This window comes from Moschus berezovskii, unplaced genomic scaffold (assembly GCF_049115385.1).
Source record: "Moschus berezovskii isolate FMDL1 unplaced genomic scaffold, NW_MosBer_1.0 29, whole genome shotgun sequence".
NCBI classification, from domain to species: Eukaryota; Metazoa; Chordata; class Mammalia; order Artiodactyla; family Moschidae; genus Moschus; species Moschus berezovskii.
The window spans coordinates 341,726-364,634 of record NW_028290453.1 but is presented as its reverse complement, the minus strand read 5'-3'; the positions used below and the strand labels follow the sequence as shown (position 1 = coordinate 364,634).

Below are 22,909 nucleotides of genomic sequence, written 5' to 3'. Positions count from 1 at the left end.
CCCCTGGAGGAGGGAAAGGCTACCCATTCCAGTATTCTTGTCTGGGAAATCCCATGGACAGAGGAGTCTGGCAGGTTACAGTCCATGAGATCACAAAGAGTCAGACATGACTGAGCAACTAACATGCACACACACACACATGCACAAACACACACACACACACATAATTTATATATACAATTTAAATTGTTTAATTTTTTATTTATTGGAAAAAAATTTTATAGTTTACAGTTTACCAGAACAGTATATTTTCCTAGTAAAAATAAATTGAAGCAGAAAATCATAAGCAGAAAGATTCAAGTGAAAGTGTTACACTATGGCTGGGATACTTTTTATTTCTATGGAAGGAAATTTATTTTGGAATCTTAATGCTTTCTATTAAAACCTGGTGAAAGACTTCCCTGGTGATCCAGTGGTTAAGACATCAAGCTTCCAATGTAAGGGACACAGGTTCAATCCCTGGTGGGGAAGTTCCTCATGCCATGGGATGCAGTCAAAAAAATTCCCAAAAGTTATGAAAACTGGGGACAAGGGGACTCATTCACAGGGAAATCAGTCAAGGGACAAGCTATTAGGGAATTGAGGTCCCCAAGCTGTGAGGGAAGTATGGTCCAGGAGCCAATGTGGATTCCATCTCTGGGGACAGAGGGCTGGAGCCCCAGCTTGGGCAGGTATGTGGCCAGTGTCCTGTCTCTTGGGGGTATGGCTATTTTAGGAGAATACCCAGTGTCTCTGCAGAGGTGCTGTCGGCAGACCAGGCGTCTTCCCCAGAGGCTGGCTGTTAGCCCCGAGGGTCTCAGTGCTGTGCCTTTGCCTCCAAGGCCAGTGAGTGGGACACTCAGCCTGGGGCAGAATTGTATTGTTATTGCTCTTTAAATTGCATAAGTTTTTATTCAAATATATCCTTCTAGGTACATAGAAGTACAGGTCTCAGAAGAAAGTTTCCACCCCCTCCCAGTCCCTTTAAACATATTCAGAATACACATGCCAGCTGTCTCATGGATGCCTCCCCAAGCTTTCTCAGGCATCTGTATGCTACTTTGGACATTTCTGCTGCTTACTGTCTCTCCATTAATACTCACCAATTAATTCTGTTGGTTCCATGGGGACAGAATTTGAAACACCAGTGACTCATTCTAGGTTCTCTCTCTGACTGCTTAATGACAGCTATTTTTTTGTCCAACCAAGTTAACTTGCCAAGGCCTGGCCTGTCCCCAAACTAACATCCACAGCCAGCTGAAGCCTTCTTGAATTTATAGAGATTTGAGTCTGCTCTTGTGCTTGCAGAAGCAGCTCATAATGCATGGGAGCGACTATATCTTTGGTGCAAAAATCACCTATATCAGACAAGCCTGGTGGGTCATTAAAGAAGACATGGATGACGCGTGGAAAATTGGTTTGTTTGGAACTAATAGTGCTGTCATCACCCGCACTATTAGTCAGAGGGCAGACAACTGCCAGCCACCACTTGCTAACTTGATTCCCTGTGATCTGTTGTTGAGGACAGGGATGGTTTGATCCAGAAAGTGGCCTGTTGTAAGAGGAGATTGGATTCTTGATCCAGTGCCCAGGAGTATCGTGGGACTAAATGGGCACTTGACGGAAGTTCCTAAGAATTCACTGTCCACTGTTCACCCAGCACATGCCTATGTTGGTCCCCAACTCCACTCTTACACGCAGAATCCTCTGGCATGCAGGATGTACTTTCATCACTGTTGCTGTTCAGTTGCTAAGTTGTGTCTGACTCGTTTAATCTGTGGATTTCAGCATACCAGACTTCCCTGTTCTTCACTATCTCCCACAGTTTGCTCAATTCCTGTTCATTGAGTGGGAGATACCATCCGACCATCTCATCTGCTGTCGTCCCCTTCTCCTCCCACCTTCAATCTCTCCTAGCATGAGGATTTTTTCCAATGAGTTGGCTCTTTGCATGAGGTAGCCAAAGTATTGGAGCTTCAGCTTCAGCATCAGTCCTTCCAATGAATATTCAGGACTGATTTCCTTTAGCATGGACTGGGTGGATCTCCTCGCTGTCCGAGGGACTCTCAAGAGTCTTCTCCAGCATTGCACATTTGAAAACATCAGTTCTTCAGTGCTTAGCAAAATCAGGTTGACTTCTTGTGGGGTCAGTATCTACAGACTTCTCACTGTCACTGTTTATTCTTACACTTCTTCTTTTTCTTCTGAACCCACATCCCCTAGCTAGGGCTGCATCTAATGTTAATAGTCACTTACAGTAGCTGACTTTATTTTGGGGGGCTCCAAAATCACTGCGGATGCTGATTGCAGCCATAAAATTAAAAGACACTTGCTCCTTGCAAGAAAAGCCATGACAAACCTAGACAGCATATTAAAAAGTAGGGACATTACTTTGCCAACAAAGGTCCGTCTAGTCAAGGCTATGGTTTTTCCCGTGGTCATGTATGGATGTGAGAGTTGGACTGTAAAAAAAGCTGAGCACTGAAGAATTGATGCTTTTGAACTGTGGTGTTAGAGAAGACTCTTGAGAGTCCCTTGGACTGCAAGGAGATCCAACCAGTCCATCCTAAGGGAGATCAATCCTAGGTGTTCATTGGAGGGACTGATGTTGAAGCTGAAACTCCAAAACTTTGGCCACCTGATATGAAGAGCTGACTCATTGGAAAAGACCCTTATGCTGGGAAAGATTGAGGGCAGGAGGAGAAGGGGACAACAGAGGATGAGATGGTTGGATGGCATCACAGACTCAATGGACATGAGTTTGGGTGGACTCTGGGGGTTGGTGATGGACAGGGAGGCCTGGCGTGTGGTGGTTTGTGGAGTCGCAAAGAGTTGGACAGGACTGAGCGACTGAACCGAACTGAACTGAACTGAGCTTATTTAGATACTGTGTTAACACTTCCTAGGCACTGAAAGTGAAAGTGTTAGTTGCTTGGTTGTGTCCGACTCTTGGCAACCCTATTCCTCAGTTCAGTTCAGTTCAGTCGCTCAGTTGTGTCTGACTCTGCGACCCCATGAATCACAGCACACCAGGTCTCCCTGTCCATCACCAACTCCTGGAGTTCACTCAAACTCATATCTAGGCATTGCCAAACAACAGCTCTCTGAAGTGGATAAGTTTGCTGTTCATATTTTACAGATGAGGAAACTGAAGCACAGACATTAACTCATTTTTCCCAGGCCTTAGAGCTAAGAACTGACAGGTCCAGGTGTGTCTGCTTCCAAAGCCTCTTGATCGTGACTGTCTTCCTGGTCAGAAAATACCTCTGAGATGCATGATGTGATAGCTAACCCTGGAGCCAGACCACTAGCTGTGTGACCCTGGACAAACTGTTTAACCTCTCTGTGCCTCAGTTTCCTTGAGTATAAAATATAAAAATCTAAAGTAGATAGAACGTAAAGTCTTAACACGCAGACCCAGAAATGTCATCACTTGACCCTGAGGTCCCGGAGGTCAGTTGGTCTGCCCAGGACTTAGTGGCCCGGCGGGGAGCCAGGCCAGCAGCAACTTCCAGACCTCTCCCCTCTCACCCTGTAAGCGTGCTGAGGCAGGTGGCCCACTCTGGTTGTGAAAGTGTCTTTGAGGGTCCCAGGTGGCTCAGCTGGTAAAGAATCTGACTGCAACGCAGGACACTGCCTGCAGGAGACCTGGGTTCAATTTCTGGGTCTGGAAGAACCCCTCTGGAGAAGGAAACGGCAATCCCCTCCGGTATTCTTTCCTGGAGAATCCCGTGGACGGAGGAGCCTGGTGGGCTATAGTCCATGGGGCCGTAGAAAATCGGACACGACTGAGGATCTGCACCCACGTCCTCAGAATCCAACCTGGTAAGTGTCTTGCGTGTCAGGCACACACAGATGACTGACTCAATGGAACTAGCTGGCTGGCTCTGGCTCTGAATGTCCAGACCCGGATTCTATAGGCAGGAAGAAGCAGAACCAGTGAAGTTAGAAATGCCCACTGCACACATGTAAATGTTTCTAAATTCCAAAGCCTGGAGTGATTATATCTGACCATCTGGTCTCTAAGGAAGTGATAGTGAGCATCTTACCTACAGTTCTTTGACACCCAGAGGGTGAGGGAGCAAGCTTGGAGACTTGACTGAAATAAAACTAACCCACTGTTTTTGATGGCTCAGTCACTCAGTCGTGTCTGACTCTTTGTGACCCCATGAACCACAGCACGCCAGGCCTCCCTGTCCATCACCAACTCCCAGAGTTTACCCAAATCCATGTCCATTGAGTCAGTGATGCCATCCAACCATCTCATCCTCTGTTGTCTCCTTCTCCTCCTGCCCTCAGTCTTTCCCTGCATCAGGGTCTTTTCCAGTGAGTCAGCTCTTTGCATCAGGTGGCCAAAGTATTAAAGTTTCAGCTTCACCATCAGTCCTTCCAGTGAACACCCAGGACTGATTTCCTTTAGGATGGACAGGTTGGATCTCCTTGCAGGCCCATGGCAAACATAAAATGGACACATAACCTCTGTATGAAGCCTCTGCTCACCCCTGCCATCCTCATGAGGCACCAGGCACTGTTTACCTCCTTTGCCCTCTGCCCTCATGTCTCCTCTTCTCAGTGGGCCTTCTTATTTGCTACACTAGCCAGTCCTAGAACCTAGATTCTTAATGACATTCCTCCATGGTCAGATATCTCTTTCTGTTTTCAGATCTTGGGTTCTTCCCGTTCTTGGTTGAAAATGCAGGCAGCATGCCTCCGTCCCCTTTAGACGTTACTATTCTTTGTGGCACAGTCTGAGGTCACCCGGACTGGCTGTCTCCTCCTCTGAAAGAAAACACAAATATGGCTATGAACACAGTGAAAAGCACCATAGACTCGTTAAATCTTTTTTAAAGTGATTCATGTCTTTGATTTCTGGCTGCACTGGGTCTTCGCTGCTGCGTGCGGGCTCGCTCTCGATGAGGCGAGCCGGGGCTGCTCTCCAGGTGGGCTGCATGGCTTTTTGCCACAGTGGCTTCTCTCGCGGAGCATGGGCTCGAGATGTGGACTCAGGAGTTGTGGCACATGGGCTCAGTTGCCCCTTGGCACCTGGAATCTTCCCAGAGCAGGGATCAAACTCGTGTCCCCCCGCCACTGGCAGGCAGAGTCTTAACCACTGGCTGCCAGGGAAGTCCCATAGATTACTCTTTAATTGTCTTGGGCATGCAGGGGATTATATCCACACCATGCAGCAAAATATGTTAAGGCCCCTTTAAGCTGTGCCCTCTCTTTTCCTGAAGTTGTTTTCCTTCATCGACTGACTCTCTCTGTGGCTGCTTTCTGCCTTGGCCCAGCTTCTCTTCTCCTCTCCAGATCCTCTGGCCATAAGCTCATTCTTAAGCAGAGAAATGAAACCCTCTACTGACCTTACCTGTTGCCCTTATTAACAAAACAGCCTCTCCATGTCTGTCTTCCTGCCCGCTTTCATTCTCCAACTGGAGGAAGGGAGTTCATCCTCCTTCGGAAGGAGAAGGAAAGACATGGAAAAATGTCATCATAATGAGAAAGAGAAGAAGAAGTTGAACATACATCGCATAGCTGTTATGTCTCAGAGACTGTCATTTCTTCAGGGAATGAAACTAGTTTGGCTTGGCCACAGAATTATGGCTCTGAAGGTACTTTGTAAATATTTTAATTAGATGTCAATTGTTGGAAATAATAAGATCTCACACAAAAATACTGACATCTGGCTTCTCTTGACTGGAGACTTGTACTGCCTGGCCTGACTGTAGGCAGAACTTAACTGGGGCTGCCACCCTCACCTGCCCTAAAAGGGGCCTGCTTTCTACAGGGTCCCCTTCTTGGATCACAGCCTTGTTGTGGCGAAGAGGCTTTTGTAACTCGATGAAGCTGTGAGCCTTGCTGTGCCTGGCCACCCAGGACAGATGGGTCAGAGTGAAGGGTTCCGACTGGACGTGGTCCACTGGAGGAGGAGATGATCCCCAGCCCCGTGTTTTTGAAGCAAGAACCCCATGAACAGTATGAAAAGGCAAGAAGGCAGGACACCTGACGATGAGCCCTCCAGGTCAGAAAGTGTCCAAATATGCGGCTGGGAAGAGCAGAGGGTATGACTAATAGCTCCAGAAAGACATGAATTTGGGCAAACTCTGGGAGATAGCAGATGACAGGGGAGAGTTGGGTGCTGCACCCCATGGGGTTGCAAAGAGTCAGACATGACTTAGTGAGTGACAGCAACAACTTCTGTATATTCTGCACATCAAAGTCGAATCAGCTGCCATCCTTCATCTTGCTTGTACTTCTCCCTTATGGTCAGAGAATTAAATTCAGACACAGGTAGATAGAAGACCTTGTGTGCTGTGTGCTCCTGCCCTTACACACTGTTCACGAATCTCCCTGCCTAGTTCCCATAGGCACTTCAGTGTGCTGTGGTTTAGTTGTTAAGTGTCGTCCAGCTCTTTCGCAACCCCATGGACCATAACCCACCAAGCTCCTCTGTTTATGGGATTCTTCAGGCAAGAATACTGGAGTGGGTAGCCATTTCCTTCTCTAGGGAATCTTCCTGACCCAGGGTTTGAACCCAGGTTTCTTGCATTACAGGCAGATTCTTCACTGTCTGAGTCACCAGGGAAGTCAATGTGTGGCAGGCATTCCACAATTCCCAGTGAACTGAATGGCTAAATTAAAGCCGGCAGGAAGCCTTGCCTAATGTCTGGTCTCCTCCTTTACTGCTGCCGCTCAGGAGAGGTAGGCCCTCCTCAGTCCTTCAACAAAATGTTGAGTGCCCTCTTGAGCCAGTTAGTCCAAAATCTTCTGAAACATTCATAGCTATGCAAGCAGGAGAATATCTCAAAAATATCTTAGCAGCAGTGTATCAGTAGACCATGATAGAGAGTTTCCAGTTGCTAAGTTGTTATAAGCCAAGTCTAAGTTAGCTATAACTAGCTCACGGTTTTGTGGGCCAGCCAATTTAGTCCAGAAGCCATTTAATAATCGTTTAAACCACTCAGCTAAAAGCCCCTTTTCTCAAGGAGAATTGGCTGGCAGGGTGGGGGCAGGGAGAAGCAAAGAAGGCACTGAGAAAAACAACAAATAATATTATAGGATATTTGCCTGGATTTTTCAGTACACCCAATTGTACACTTTCAATAATGATAATTTATTATTGAATGAAATGGTTGGGTAGCATCCCTGACTCAATGGAGATGAGTTTGGGCAAACTCCAAGAGGTAGTAAAGGACAGGGAAGCCTGGTTTACTGCAGTCCATGGGGTCACAAAGAGTCAGACACGACTTAGCAACTAAACAACAACAACATTAATTGAATAGTCAAATGTGATCTAATACTTATGCCTTTATAAATTTTCATTGAAATAATTTTAAGCATTAGGGAGAAAATTCATTGTCACACCATCAGTCTAAATTTCCTATATAGTTAAAGATATATGATTTCTTTCCCAATAAAATTGATAGTTCTTGGGAAAAGCCAAAGAATCCTGAGGCTAAGGTGATGGGGTGATGTTAGGACGGGGGAAGTAAGGTATGTATTCCTCAAGTATCCTTGGGAAAATGTTGATTTTATTTCTTACTTGTGCTACCGCTCTCTCTAGTCTACTTCACCGTTATTTTATACGCCATTTGGCTCCCTCCTGGCTTCTAATGAACGCTCACCCTCTCCCTCATTAGATGAGAGCTGTTTGAGGAGCGAGTGTGCCTTCTGTTTCCTTCTTTAGCCTCCTTAGTTCCTCACATGGTACCCAACATGCAATAAGCTGAAAAGTGCTTCTTGAACAAATGAAAATACCTTTTTTGCTGTTGTTCAATTGTAATCATCTCCGACTCTTTACCACCCCATGGACTGCAGCACTCCAGGCTTCCCTGTCCTTCACCATCTACCAGAGCTTGCTCAAATTCATATCCATTGAGTCAGTGATGCCATCCAATCATCTCATCCTCTGTCGTCCCCTTCTCCTCATGCCTTCAATATTTCCCAGCATCAGGGTCTTTCCCAATGAGTTGGCCCTTCGCATCAGGTGGCCAAAGTGTTGGAGTTTCAGCTTCAGCATCAGTCCCTCCAATGAGTATTCAAGACTGATTTCCTTTAGAATGGACTGGTTGGATCTCCTTGCAGTCCAAGGGACTCTCAAGAGTCTTCTCCAACACCACATTTCAAAAGCATCAATTCTTCGGTGCTCAGCTTTCCTTATAGTCCAACTCTCACATCTATACATGACTACTGGAAAAACCATAGCTTTGAGTATATGGACCTTTGTAGGCAAAATAATGTCTCTGCTTTTTAATACATTGTCTAGGTTTGTTATAACTTTTCTTCCAAAGAACAAGTGTCTTAATTTCAGGGCTACGGTTATCATTTGCAGTGATTTTTTGGAGCCCAAGAAAATAAAGTCTCTCACTGTTTCCATTGTTTCCCCATCTATTTGCCATGAAGTGATGGGACCAGATGCCATAATCTTAGTTTTTTGAATGTTGACCTTTAAGCCAGTTTTTCCACTCTCTTCTTTCACTTTCATAATACTTAGCATAAAAACTGAGAAACTCTCCTACTTTCATCACTGTCCCCTCTCACAGCTATGCCTCACTGCTCCCTCCTCAACATGGAGAGAGACTCTGAGTAGGCTGCAGACATTGGGAGTAAGAAGCCAGAACCAAAATCACCTCTAGTTTTTCCCACTTTTGAAGAAAGTGAGACATGGATGAGCATGATTCCATCATGACTGTGATGCTGGTGTGAACTGGGAGTATGGGTTCCCAGGAAGGGGTGGCCAGCTGGACACCAGGGCCCTCACTGCCGTGTGTCCACTGGTTAGGAGCAGCCCAGCTATTTTAACGTATATACACATGCATGCTCAGTCACTCAGTCATGTCTGACTCTGCAACCTCATGGACTGTAACCCGCCAATCTCCTCTGTCCATGGAATTTTTCTGGCAAGAATACTAGTGTGGATTGACATTTTCTCTTCCAAGGGATCACCCCAACCCAGGGATCGAACCCACGTCTCCTTCATCTCCTGCACTGCAGGCAAATTCTTTACTTCTGAGCCACCTGGGAAGACTAGCTATTTTAATGGATGCCATCAAATATCCCCATGCCTTCCTCAAACCAGTCCACTGGCACTTTATTCTTAATGCTTTAAAATGAAGTTACCACTGCCATCCCCAAACCTGCTGGTTCTCTTTCATCTCCTTGTAAGAAGACCTCCTATATGTATCCAATTATTTTCATTCACTGCCACCATCCTATAAGGTATTACTGAATTGAGAGATAAGTGCTGGGTAAAAGGAAAGATAGCTTTATTGAGGAAGCTGGCAATCTTGGGCTCAGATGGTAAAGAATCCGCCTGCAATGTGGGAGACCTGGTTGCGATTCCTGGGTTGGGCAGATCCTCTGGAGAAGGGAAATGCTATCCACTCTAGTATTGTGGCCTGGAGAATTCCATGGACTGTATAGTCCATGGGGTCGCAAAGACTCAGACATGACTGAGCGACTCTTGGGGAAAAGGTAGACTCATGTCCCAAAGAACCTCACTTGAGTTGGCATGACCTGAAAGGCAGACAGTGTCTCTCTGTCTTAATAAAAGAGATTTTATCTCTAAAACAGGTCTCTGAAAAAGTTGTAAGAATTTTTTTACATGTCCCAAAGTGTCCTCACTTTCAAGTTTTGCTCAGAGATAATGTAGGGAAAGGGGAAAAGGACCACTTACTGAGGAGAGGGTTGAGGGGTATGTGATTGGCTCATGGACATTCTTCTGATAGATTGGTGGTGAGGTAACTGGGAGTCAACATTATCAACTCTCTGGTTCTAACTGGTCTGGGGTCTGCTGGCTTGTGGTCAGCATACAGTAAACGTTTTTCACTTGGTGAGAGTTTCCATATCTGCAAAACAGCTCAAAGGACATGACTCAGAATATTATCTTAAGTAACCAAAGGTCCTTGACTTTACTGAATGGTTAAACTATTATGATTTTCTCTTGCTTGACTATTTTCCTTTGTTTTTGCATTTTCTCCCTTCTCTGACTAAATTTATTCTTTGTCACTCGAGAAAGGCCTAGGAGGCTAAAGTCTTTCTGCAAGCAAGAGGGAAATAGAGGACATGGAGGCAGTCTGTGCAGGGGAAGCCCCATTGGGTCCTGCTTGGTGACACAAGGGTAGGATGACAACTGCAAGAGCCCTGATGAGTCAGCCTCTCTGCTCCTACCTTGCCTGCCTCCAACACTTTTCCCATACAGCAGACAAGGCTAGTTTTTAAAATGTAAATCAATTTCCCAGCTCAGAGCCCTCCAATGATTTTCTTTCACACTTGGAATAAACACTCCAGGCTCCTTCCTACGGTTGCAAGATTGGACCTCATTTGCTACCAGTGTCCCCTTCAGCCTCCTGGCCTCATGGTCTCTGCTCTGTCTGCAGCCTCTCTCTGTGAAACAATCCACTTTCACTCTGCCTTTGGTGGCTCCTTCCTGAGAAAGGAAGCACCACCACCACCCCAAGCCCATCACACCACCCTGCTTCATTTTCCTCCTGGCACTTAGGATTAACTGCAGTGATCTACTCCACTTACTTCTCTACTTGTTTATTATCTGCTTCCTCCATGTGGCAAAATATAAACAGCATGTGTGTGTGCTTAGTCGTTCAGTCATGTCCAACTCTTTGCGACCCCATGGACTATATTCCTGCCCAACTCCTCTGTCCATGGGGATTCTCCAGGCAGGAATACTGCAATCCTCCATGGGATCTTCCCAACCCAGGGACTGAACCCAGGTCTCCCGCATTGAGCCACCAGTATACAGATTCTCAAATACAATTCTTTTCTCTCCTTTGGTGAGAAGATCCCTAAAACTGTAGTTATATCCATAAGTTCTTTAATGATGAAATCAGCAACCTCAGAATAGTTCATTTTAGTAAGCAAAAAGATTAAAGAATTATTGCTCACTTTTAAAATGAATCACAATGGTATTGTGGTCATATATCTAAAAGGTCTTGATCTTTTAGAGATACATAAGAGATGCAGGTTTGATCCCTGGGTTGGAAAGATCCCTTGGAGAAGGGAAGGGCACCTCATTCCAGTATTCTTACCTGGAAAATTCCATGGACAGAGGAGCCTGGTGGGCTACCGTCCAAGGAGCCTCAAAGAGTCAGACACAGTTCAGCACACAAGTGATGAATTTGGGATAAGTTGATAATTATGAGTAATGCATGCATGGGTATTCATTATACTAGTTTTTCTATTTTTGTGTATGTTTAGAATTTTTCATAATAAAAAGTAGCAAAAGAAAAAAATTCTTACAACATTTTCAGAGACCTGTTTTAGAGATAAAATCTCTTTTATTAAGACAGAGAGACACTGTCTGCCTTTCAGGTCATGCCAGCTCAAGCTCGCCCTTGGATTGGGCTATGCCTATCTCATTTTAGCAGCTGGCAGAAATCCACAGTGCCTTTCCAGGATGTAAGCCTCTGCAAGAGAACTTATGTGGTGCTCCTGAAAGTACTCCGAGCCTCCAGACCCATGCCTGGGGAAAAACATGTACTCATTAAACACAATTAAACACAGAAAGTACCATTTTCAGACCATGTCATCCTTATCTTCCCAGTCACTCAGACTGCAACTTCCAGGTCGCCAGTGCCCTCCTGCTCTGCACCCCATCTCTCACAGGGGGCCCTCTACTCCAGGCCCAATGCAGTGTCCTTTGTTACTGCTCATGCCCACCGTTGGAACAACACAAACTGGGTTCTTTATTCTAGCCCTTCTCTTCCCTGGAGCACACTTTATTGATTCTTTTTAAATTAATTAATTTATTTTAATTGGAGGCTTATTACTTGACAATATTGTAGTGGTTTTTGCAATACATTGACATGAATCAGCCATGGGTGCACATGTGTTCCACGCCCTGAACCCCCCTCCCTCCCCATCCCATCCCTCTGGGTCATCCCAGTGCACCAGCCCTGAGCACCCTATCTCATGCATCGAACCTGGACTGGTGATCTGTTTCACATATGATAATGTACATGTTTCAATGTATTCTCTCAAATCATCCCACCCTCACTTTCTCCCACAGAGTCCAAAAGACTGTTCCTTACATCTGTGTCTCTTTTTCTGTCTCACATATAGGGTCAACGTTACCATCTTTCTAAATTCCATATATATACGTCAGTATACTGTACTGGTGTTTTTCTTTCTGGCTTACTTCACTCTGTATAATGGGCTCCAGTTTCATCCACCTCATTAGAACTGATTCAAATGCATTCTTTTTAATGGCTGAGTAATACTCCATTGTGTATATGTACCAAAGCTTTCTTATCCATTCACCTACAGATGGGCATCTAGGTTGCTTCCATGTCTTAGTTATTGTAAACAGTGCTGCAATGAATATTGGGGTACATGTGACTCTTTCAATTCTGGTTTCCTTAGTGTGTATGTCCAGCAGTGGAATTGCTGGGTTGTATGGAAGTTCTGACACTGTTTCCACTGTTTTTCCATCTATTTCCCATGAAGTGATGGGACCAGATGCCATGATCTTTGCTTTCTGAATGTTGAGCTTCAAGCCAACCTTTTCACTCTCCTCTTTCACTTTCATCAAGAGGCTTTTGAGTTCCTCTTCACTTTCTGCCATAAGGGTAGTGTCATCTGCATATCTGAGGTTATTGATATTTCTCCCAGCAGTCTTGATTCCAGCTTGTGCTTCTTCCAGCCCAGCATTCCTCATGATGTACTCTGCATATAAGTTAAATAAGCAAGGTGAACAATATACAGCCTTGACGTACTCCTTTTCCTATTTGGAACCAGTCTGCCATCCAGCCATCTCATTCTCTGTCATCCCCTTCTCCTCCCGCCCCCAACCTTTCCCAGCATCAGAGTCTTTTCCAGTGAGTCAACTCGTCACATGAGGTGGCCAAAGTATTGCAGTTTCAGCTTTAGCATCAGTCCTTCCAATGAACACCCAGGATTGATCTCCTTTAGAATGGACTGGTTGGATCTCCTTGCAGTACAAGGGACTCTCAAGAGTTCTCCAACACCACAGTTCAAAAGCATCAATTCTTCGGCGATCAGCTTTCTTCACAGTCCAACTCTCACATCCATACATGACCACAGGAAAAACCATAGCCTTGACTAGCCTCCTAGATGCTTACTAGGAGTAAGCGTCTTTTAATTTCATGGAGTGGAAACAGTGTCAGACTTTATTTTTGGGGGCTCCAAAATCACTGCAGATGCTGATTGCAGCCATGAAATTAAAAGACGCTTACTTCTTGGAAGGAAAGTGATGACCAACCTTGATAGTATATTAAAAAGCAGAGACATTACTTTGCCAACAAAGGTCCGTCTAGTCAGGCTATGGTTTTGTAGTATAGTCTGAAGTCAGGTAGGTTGATTCCTCTAGTTCCATTCTTCTTTCTCAAGATGGCTTTGGCTATTCCAGGTTTTTTGCATTTCCATACAAATTGTGAAATTATTATTTCTCTGAAAAATACCATTGGTAGCTTGATAGGGATTGCATTGAATCTACAGATTGCTTTGGGTAGTATACTCATTTTCACTGTATTAATTCTTCCAATCCATGAACACAGTTTATTTCTCCATCTATTTGTGTCCTCTTTGATTTCTTTCAACAGTGTTTTATAGTTTTCTATATATAGGTCTTTTGTTTCTTTAGGTAGACATATTCCTAAGTATTTTATTCTTTTTGTTGTAATGGTGAACGAAATTGTTTCCTTAATTTCTCTTTCTGTTTTCTCATTGCTAGTGTATAGGAATGCAAGGGATTTCTGTGTGCTAATTTTATATCCTGCAACTTTACTGTATTCAATGATTAGCTCTAGTAATTTTCTGGTGGTTTCTTTAGGATTTTCTATGTAGAGGATCATGTCATCTGCAAACAGTGAGAGTTTTGCTTCTTCTTTTCCAATCTGGATTCCTTTTATTTCTTTTTCTTCTCTGATTGCTGTGGCTAAAACTTCCAAAACTATGTTGAATAGTAGTGGTGAGAGTGGGCACCCTTGTCTTGTTCCTGACTTTGGGGGAAATGCTTTCAATATTTCCCCATTGCGGATAATGTTTGCTGTGGGTTTATCATATATGGCTTTTATTATGTTGAGGCATATTCCTTCTATTCCTGCTTTCTGGAGGGTTTTTATTATAAATGGGTGTTTAATTTTGTCAAAGGCTTTCTCTGCATCTATTGAGATAATCATATGGTTTTTATCTTTCAATTTGTTAATGTGGTGTATTACATTGATTGATTTGCTAATATTGAAGAATCCTTGCACCCCTGGGATAAAGCCCACTTGGTCATGATGTATGATCTTTAAAATATGTTGTTGGATTATGTTTGCTAAAATTTTTGTTAAGGATTTTTGTATCTACGTTCACCAGTGATATTGGCCTGTAGTTTTCTTTTTTTGTGGCATCTTTGTCTGGCTTTGGTATTAGGGTGATGGTGGCCTCATAGAATGAATTTGGAAGCTTACCTTCCTCTGCAATTTTGTGGAAGAGTTTGAGTAGGATAAGTGTTAGCTCTTCTCTAAATTTTGGTAGAATTCAGCTGTGAAGCCATCTGGTCCTCAGCTTTTGTTTGCTGGAAGATTTCTGATTACAGTTTCGATTTCCGTGCTTGTGATGGGTCTGTTAAGATTTTTTATTTCTTCTTGGTTCAGTTTTGGAAAGTTATATAGGAATTTGTCCATTTCTTCCAAGTTGTCCATTTTATTGGCATATAGTTGCTGATAGCAGTCTCTTATACAAAGAATGCTCAAACTACCACACAATTGCACTCATCTCACATGCTAGTAAAGTCATGCTCAACATTCTCCAAGCCAGGCTTCAGCAATATATGAACCGTGAACTCCCAGATGTTCAAGCAGGCTTTAGAAAAGGCAGAGGAACCAGAGATCAAATTGCCAACATCCGCTGGATCATGGAAAAAGCAAGAGAGTTCCAGAAGAGCATCTATTTCTGCTTCATTGACTATGCCAAAGCCTTTGACTGTGCGGATCACAATAAACTGTGGAAAATTCTGAAAGAGACGGGAATACCAGACCACCTGACCTGCCTCTTGAGAAACCTGTATGCAGGTCAGGAAGCAACAGTCAGAACTGTACATGGAACAACCGACTGGTTCCAAATAGGAAAAGGAGTGCGTCAAGGCTGTATATTGTCACCTTGCTTATTAAACTTATATGCAGAGTACATCATGAGGAACGCTGGGCTGGAAGAAGCACAAGCTGGAATCAAGATTGCTGGGAGAAATATCAGTAACCTCAGATATGCAGATGACACCACCCTTATGGCTGAAAGTGAAGAGGAACTCAAAAGCCTCTTGATGAAAGTGAAAGAGGAGAGTGAAAAGGTTGGCTTGAAGCTCAACATTCAGAAAACAAAGATCATGGCATCAGGTCCCATCAGTTCATGGGAAATAGATGGAGAAACAGTGGAAACAGTGTCAGACTTTATTTTTTTGGGCTCCAAAATCACTGCAGATGCTGATTGCAGCCATGAAATTAAAAGACGCTTACTCCTTGGAAGGAAAGTTATGACCAACCTTGATAGTATATTAAAAAGCAGAGACATTACTTTGCCAACCGAGGTCCATCTAGTCAAGGCTATGGTTTTTCCCGTGGTCATGTATGGATGTGAGAGTTGGACTGTGAAGAAAGCTGATCGCCGAAGAATTGATGCTTTTGAACTGTGGTGTTGGAGAAGACTCTTGAGAGTCCCTTGTACCGCAAGGAGATCCAACCAGTCCATTCTAAGGGAGATTGATCCTGGGTGTTCATTGGAGGGACTGATGCTGAAGCTGAAACTGCAATACTTTGCCCACCTCATGCAACAAGTTGACTCACTGGAAAAGACTCTGATGCTGGGAAAGGTTGGGGGCAGGAGGAGAAGGGGACTACCGAGAATGAGATGGCTGGATGGCATCACCGACTCTGTGGACATGAGTTTGAGTGAACTCCGGGAGTTGGTGATAGACAGGGAGGCCTGGCGTGCTGTGATTCATGGGGTCGCGGAGAGTCAGACATGACTGAGCGACTGAACTGAACTGAACTGAACTGAGCAGTCTCTTATGATCCTTTGTATTTCTGTTGTCTGTTGTGATTTCTCCATTTTCATTTCTAATTTTGTTGATTTGGTTCTTCTCCCTTTTTTTCTTGATGAGTCTGGCTAATGGTTTGTCTATTTTATTTATCTTCTCAAAGAACCAGCTTTTAGTTTTGTTGATTTTTGCTATGGTCTCCTTTGTTTCTTCTGCATTTATTTCTGCCCTAATTTTTATGATCTCTTTCCTTCTATTAACCTGGGGTTTTTCATTTTTTCCTTTTCTAGTTGCTTTAGGTGTAGAGTTAAGTTATTTATTTGATTTTTCTCCTGTTTCTTGAGGTAAGCTTGTATTGCTATGAACCATCCCCTTAGCACTTGCTTTTACCAAGTCCTATAAGTTTGGGGTTGTTGTGTTTTCATTTTCATTAGTTTCTATGCATACTTTGATTTCTTCTGTGATTTGTTGGTTATTCAGAAGTGTGTTGTTTAGCCTCCATATGCTTGTATTTTTAATAATTATTTTTTCTCTAGTTGCCATCTAATTTTACCGCATTTTCATCAGAAAAGATGCTTGGAATGATTCAATTTTTTTGAATTTACCAAGGCTAGATTTATGGCCCAGCATGTGATCTATCCTAAAGAATATCCGTGTGCACTTGAGAAAAAGGTGAAATTCATTGTTTTGGGGTGAAATGTCCTATAGATATCAATTAGGTCTAACTGGTCCATTGTATCATTTAAAGTTTGTGCTTCCTTGCTAATTTTCTGTTTAGTTGATCTATCCATAGGTGTGAGTGGGGTATTAAAGTCTCCCACTATTATTGTGTTACTCTTTCATACTTGTTAGCATTTGCCTTACATATTGTGGTGGAGCACACTTTAAATATCAGAAAGTTCTTTCAGAAGCAAGTTGAAAAATCTACTTGGAAAGAGTCAGTGGTTCCCCATTCTGGCCCCTTATTAGTAAAAGCATATCTATATTTTCATAATGTGAAACAAGCATCGACAGGAGAATGTTGGATCCCACCAAAAAACGATACCCCACATGCAAGGGCAAAGGAGAAGCCCCAGCAAGACAGCAGGAGGGGTGAAACTGCATTTAGAATCAAACCCCTCACCCACCAGAGGCGCTGGTGAAATTGCCTTTAGAATCAAACCCCACACCCACCAGAGGGGCTGGTGAAATTGCCTTTAGAATCAAACCCCATACCCAGCGGTGGCGCTAGGAGGGCACAAACAAACCCTGTCTGCACCAGGACCCAGAGACTCCACACAGGCTGAGCCAGAGCTGTGTCTGCGTGTCTCCTGAGGATGTGCGGGTCAGCAGTGGACTGCCACAGGGGCTCTGTGTGCAGCAGACCTGGGTCATACAGCCTGTGGCATAAGCCTTCTTGGAGGAGGTCGCCATTAACCCACCATAGAGCCACCAGAACTTACACAGGACTGGAAACAGACTCTCGGAGGGCACAAACAAAAGCTTGTGTGCACCAGGATCCAGGAGAAAGGAGAAGTGACCCCACAAGAGACTGAGCCAGATTTGCCCGGGAGTGTTCAGAAATCTCCCATGGAGGTGTGGGTTGGCGGTGGCCGGCTGTAGGGTTGGGGGCACTCTGTGCAGCAATGCCTGCTTGGGACCTTTTGAAGGAGGTGGCCATTATCTTCATTACCTCCACCATAGTTTGGCCTCAGATCAAACAACAGGGAGGGAACACAGCCCCACCCATCAACAGAAAATTGAACTAAAGATTTACTGAGCATGACCCTACCCCTTGGAACAAGGCCCAGTTGCCCCCTCAGTCAGTCTCTCCCATCAGGAAGGTTCCATAAGCTGCTTATCCTTCTCCATCAGAGGGCGGACAGACTGAAAACCACAATCACAGAAAACTGACCAATCTGATCACATGGGCCACAGCCTTGTCTAACTCAATGAAACTATCAGCCATGCTGCGTAGGGCCACTCAAGATGGATGGGTCATGGTGGAGAGTTTTGACAAAACGTGGACCACTGGAGAAGGGAATGGTAAACCACTTCAGTATTCTTGTCTTGAGAACCCCATGAACAGTATGAAAAGGCAAAAAGATACAACACCAAAAGAGGAACTCTCCAGGTCAGTAGGTGTCCAATATGCTACTGAAGATAAGTGGAGAAATAACTCCAGAAAGAATGAAGAGATGGAGCCAAAGCAAAAACAACATTGACATTTAAGGAATCAGTGAACTAAAATGGATTGGAATGGGTGAATTTAACTCAGATGACCATTATATCTACTACTATGGGCAAGAATCCCTTAGAAGAAGTTGAGTAGCTATCATAGTCAACAAAAGAGTCCAAAATCCAGTACGTGGATGGAATCTTAAAAACAACAGAATGATCTCTGTTTGTTTCCAAGGCAAACCATTCAATATCATGGTAATCCAAGTCTATGCCCCGACCAGTAATGCTGAAGAAGCTGAAGTTGAATGGTTCTATGAAGACCTACAAGACGTTCTAGAACTAACAGCCAAAAAAGATATCCTTTTCATTATAGGGAACTGGAATATGAAAGTAAGAAGCCAAGAGATACCTGGAGTAACAGGCAAACTTGGTCTTGGAGTACAAGATGAAGCAGGTCAAAGGCTAACAGAATTTTGCCAAGAGAGTGTACTGGTCATAGTAAACACCCTCTTCCAACAACACAAGAGAAGACTCTACACATGGACATCACCAGATGGTCAAATCCTAAATCAGATTGATTACATTCATTGCAGCCAAAGATGGAGAAGCCCTATACAGTCAGCAAAAACAAGACTGAGGCCTGACTGTGGCTCAGATCATGAACTCCTTATTACTAGATTCAGACTGAAATTGAAGAAAGGAGGGAAAACCACTAGACCATTCAGATATGACTTAAATCAAATCCCTTACGATTATACAGTGGAAGTGACAAATAGATTCAAGGGATTAGATTGGATAGACGGAGTGCCAGAAGAACTATGGATGTAGGTTCATGACATTGTACAGGAGGCAGTGATCAAGACCATCCCCAAGAAAAAGAAATGCAAAAAGGCAAAATGGTTGTCTGAGGAGGCCTTACAAATAGTTGAGAAGAGAAGTGAAAGACAAAGGAGTAAAGGAAATATATACCCATTTGAGTGCAGAGTTCCAAAGAATAGCAAGGTGAAGTAAGAAAGACTACCTCAATGATCAATGCAAAGAAATAGAGGAAACAATAGAATGGGAAAGGATCTCTTCAAGAAAATTCCAGATACCAAGGGAACATTTCATGCAAAGATGGGCTCGATAAAGGGCAGAAATGGTATGGCCCTAACAGAAGCAGAAGATATTAAGAAGAGGTGGCAAGAATACACAGAAGAACTACACAAAAAAGATCTTCATGACCCAGATAATTATGATGGTGTGATCACTAGCCTAGAGCAAGACATTCTGGAATGTCAAGTCAAGTGGGCCTTAGGAAGCATCACTACGAACAAAGCTAGTGGAGGTGATGAAATTCCAGTGGAGCTATTTCAAATCCTAAAAGACGATGCTGTGAAAGTGCTGCACTCAATACCCAGCACATTTGGAAAACTCAATAGAGGCTACAGGACTGGAAAAGGTCAGTTTTTATTCCAATCCCAAAGAAAGGCAATGCCAAAGAATGCCCAAACTACCACATAATTGCACTTATTTTACATGCTAGCAAAGTAATGCTCAAAATTCTCCAAGCTAGGCTTCAACAGTACATGAACTGTGAACTTCCAGATGTTCAAGCTGGATTTAGAAGAGGTAGAGGAACCAGAGATTAAATTGCCAACATCTGTTGGATCATCAAAAAAGCAATATTCCAGAAAAATATCTACTTATGCTTTATTGACTACTCTAAACCTAGTATGCAGGTCAGGAAGCAATAGTTAGAACTGGACATGGAACAACAGACTGGTTCCAAATAGGAAAAGGAGTACGTCAAGGTTGTATATTGTCACCCTGCTTATTTAACTTATATGCAGAGTACATCATGAGGAATGCTGGGCTGGAAGAAGCACAAGCTGGAATCAAGATTGCTGGGAGAAATATCAATAACCTCAGATATGCAGATGACACCACCCTTATGGCAGAAAGTGAAGAGGAACTCAAAGGCCTATTGATGAAAGTGAAAGAGAAGAGTGAAAAGGTTGGCTTGAAGCTTAACATTCAGAAAACGAAGATCATGGCATCTGGTCCCATCACTTCTTGGGAAATAGATGGGGAAACAGTCGAAACAGTGTCAGACTTTATTTTTTTGGGCTCCAAAATCACTGTGGATGCTGATTGCAGCCATGAAATTAAAAGACGCTTACTCCTTGGAAGGAAAGTTATGACCAGCCTAGATAGCATATTAAAAAGCAGAGACATTACTTTGCCAACCAAGGTCCATCTAGTCAAGGCTATGGTTTTTCCCGTGGTCATGTATGGATGTGAGAGTTGGACTGTGAAGAAAGCTGATTGCCGAAGAATTGATGCTTTTGAACTGTGGTGCTGGAGAAGACTCTTGAGAGTCCCTTGGACTGCAAGGAGATCCAACCAGTCCATTCTAGAGGAGATCAACCCTGGGTGTTGATTGGAAGGACTTATGCTAAAGCTGAAACTCCAATACTTTGGCCACATCATGCGACGAGTTGACTCACTAGAAAAGACTCTGATGCTGGGAGCGATTGGGGGTAGGAGGAGATGGGGACGACAGAGAATGAGGTGGCTGGATGGCATCACCAACTCGATGGACATGAGTTTGAGTGAACTCCGGGAGTTGGTGATGGACAGGGAGGCCTGGCATGCTGTGGTTCATGGGGTCGTTAAGAGTCGGACACAACTGAGCGACTGAACTGAACTGAAAACCTTTGACTGTGTAGATCACATCAAACTGTGAAAAATATTTCAAGAGATGGGAATACCAGACCACCTGACCTGCCTCCTGAGAAACCTGTATGCAGATAGAAGGAACAGTTAGAACTGGACACGGAACAGTCTGGTTCCAAATAGGGAAAGGAGTATGTCAAGGTTGTATATGGTCACCCTGCTTATTTAACTTATATGCAGAGTACATCATGTGAAATGCCAGGCTGGATGAAGCACAAGCTGGAATCAACATTGCTGGGAGAAATATCAATAACCTCAGATATGCAGATGACACCACCGTTATGGCAGAAAGGGAAGAACTAAAGAACCTTTTGATGAAAGTGAAAGCGGAGAGTGAAAAAGTTGGCTTAAAGCTCAACTTTCAGAAAACTAAGATCTTGGTATACGGTCCCATTACTTCATGGCAAATAGATGGGGAAACAATGGAAACAGTGAGAGAGTTTATTTTGGGGGCCTCCAAAATGGTGACTGCAGCCACGAAATTAAAAGACTCTTGCTCCTTGGAAGAAAGGCTATCACCAACATAGACAGCATATTAAAAAGCAGAGACATTACCAACAAAGGTCTGTCTAGTCAAAGCTATGGTTTTTCCGGTAGTCATGTATGGAAGTGAGAGTTGGACTACAAAGAAAAAGCTGAGCTCCAAAGAATTGATGCTTTTGAACTGTGGTGGAGAAGACTCTTGAGAGTCCCTTGGACAGCAAGGAGATCCAACCAGTCCATCCTAAAGGAAATCAGTCCTGAATATTCATTGAAAGGACAGATGCTGAAGCTGAAACTCCAATACTTTGGCTACCTCATGCAAAGAGCTGACTCATTGGAAAAGACCCTGATGCTGGGAAAGATTGAAGGCAGGAGAAGAAGGGGACGACAGAGGATGAGATGGCTGGATGGCATCACTGATGCGATGGACATGAGTTTGAGTAAACTCCGGGAGTTGGTGATGGACAGGTAGGCCTGGCGTGCTGCAGTCCATGGGGTAGCAGAGAGTCAGATGTAATTGAGCGACTGAACTGAACCAACTTACTTTCTTAGAAAGAGATGGAGCATTATTGTGGGCTCTTGTGCCCCCCGGTGGTAGAGAAGGAAAAATACAAGAAGTGGCGTCTAGGAGACTGGAAGGCACGCCCTGTCACTGTGTCCTGGAGCCTACACTGACCCTGCGAGAAACGGTGTCCACAAAGGGTGAGAGCAGCAGACACACAGTGATGCAACAGCCTGCCTGTCGCAGGAGGCGCGAGAGACAGGCTCGATCCCTGGGTGGGCAAGATCCCCCAGAGAAGGAAATAGCCCCCAGCTCCAGTGTCCTTGCCTGGAACGTTTCCTGGACAGACAGCCTGGCCAGCTATGGTCCAGGTGTGCAGAGTCGGACACAGCTGAGCGGCTGAGTACACACGCACTCATGTTAAACAGCTTTGTTCACTTCTAAGCGGTCAGCACTTCTGTTAGTGCAAGCATAGCCAGAAGATAAAAAAATACTCCTATTGTATCTGCATCTTTGTCACCAGTATTTTGTAATAAAATGCTGGAGGATCATCTCAAACTTCCCAGTTACTCTACTGGCCAGGAGGACTAGTCTATATCTCTGGGGTGTCTTGCAGGGACGGCAGGGGGAGAGTGGTCCTAAGCTGCAGTAGCCAAAACAAAATTTTTTGAATTTCATAATCTATTATAAAAACACATGTGACTGCTACATTCTAATGCACTAATATATCACTATGTTTAACATAAAAATGATATTTACCTCAAATCTCTGGATAAAATGAATTCTGTAGAAGGATTCACCATCTTTATGCAAAGCATCTTATCCCCCATGATCTTTGGGCCCAAGGGTCCGCAGTGTCAAGGGCAAAGAGGTCATGGTGACCTCATGGGCCCAGACCCTTCTGGTTCCAACCCCGACCCTCCTGTTTTCCCTCCATCTCACACTGGCAGATTAACTTACAGGTCTGAAACCCAGTTTTCTTATCTGTAAAAGCAACATGAATCTCTGAGCTCTGGAGAGAGAGCCAGACCTGTTGAGAATGGTGAAGCATTGTCTACATGGTATTTTACAAC

The 22,909-nt window shown here is 44.0% G+C and overlaps 1 pseudogene; it reads left to right on the top strand.

The window, feature by feature from the left end:
• The first annotated feature begins 702 nt into the window (after positions 1-702).
• Positions 703-22,909, top strand: part of LOC148772974 (elongation factor 1-alpha, oocyte form-like) — a 43,666-nt pseudogene continuing 21,459 nt past the window's right edge.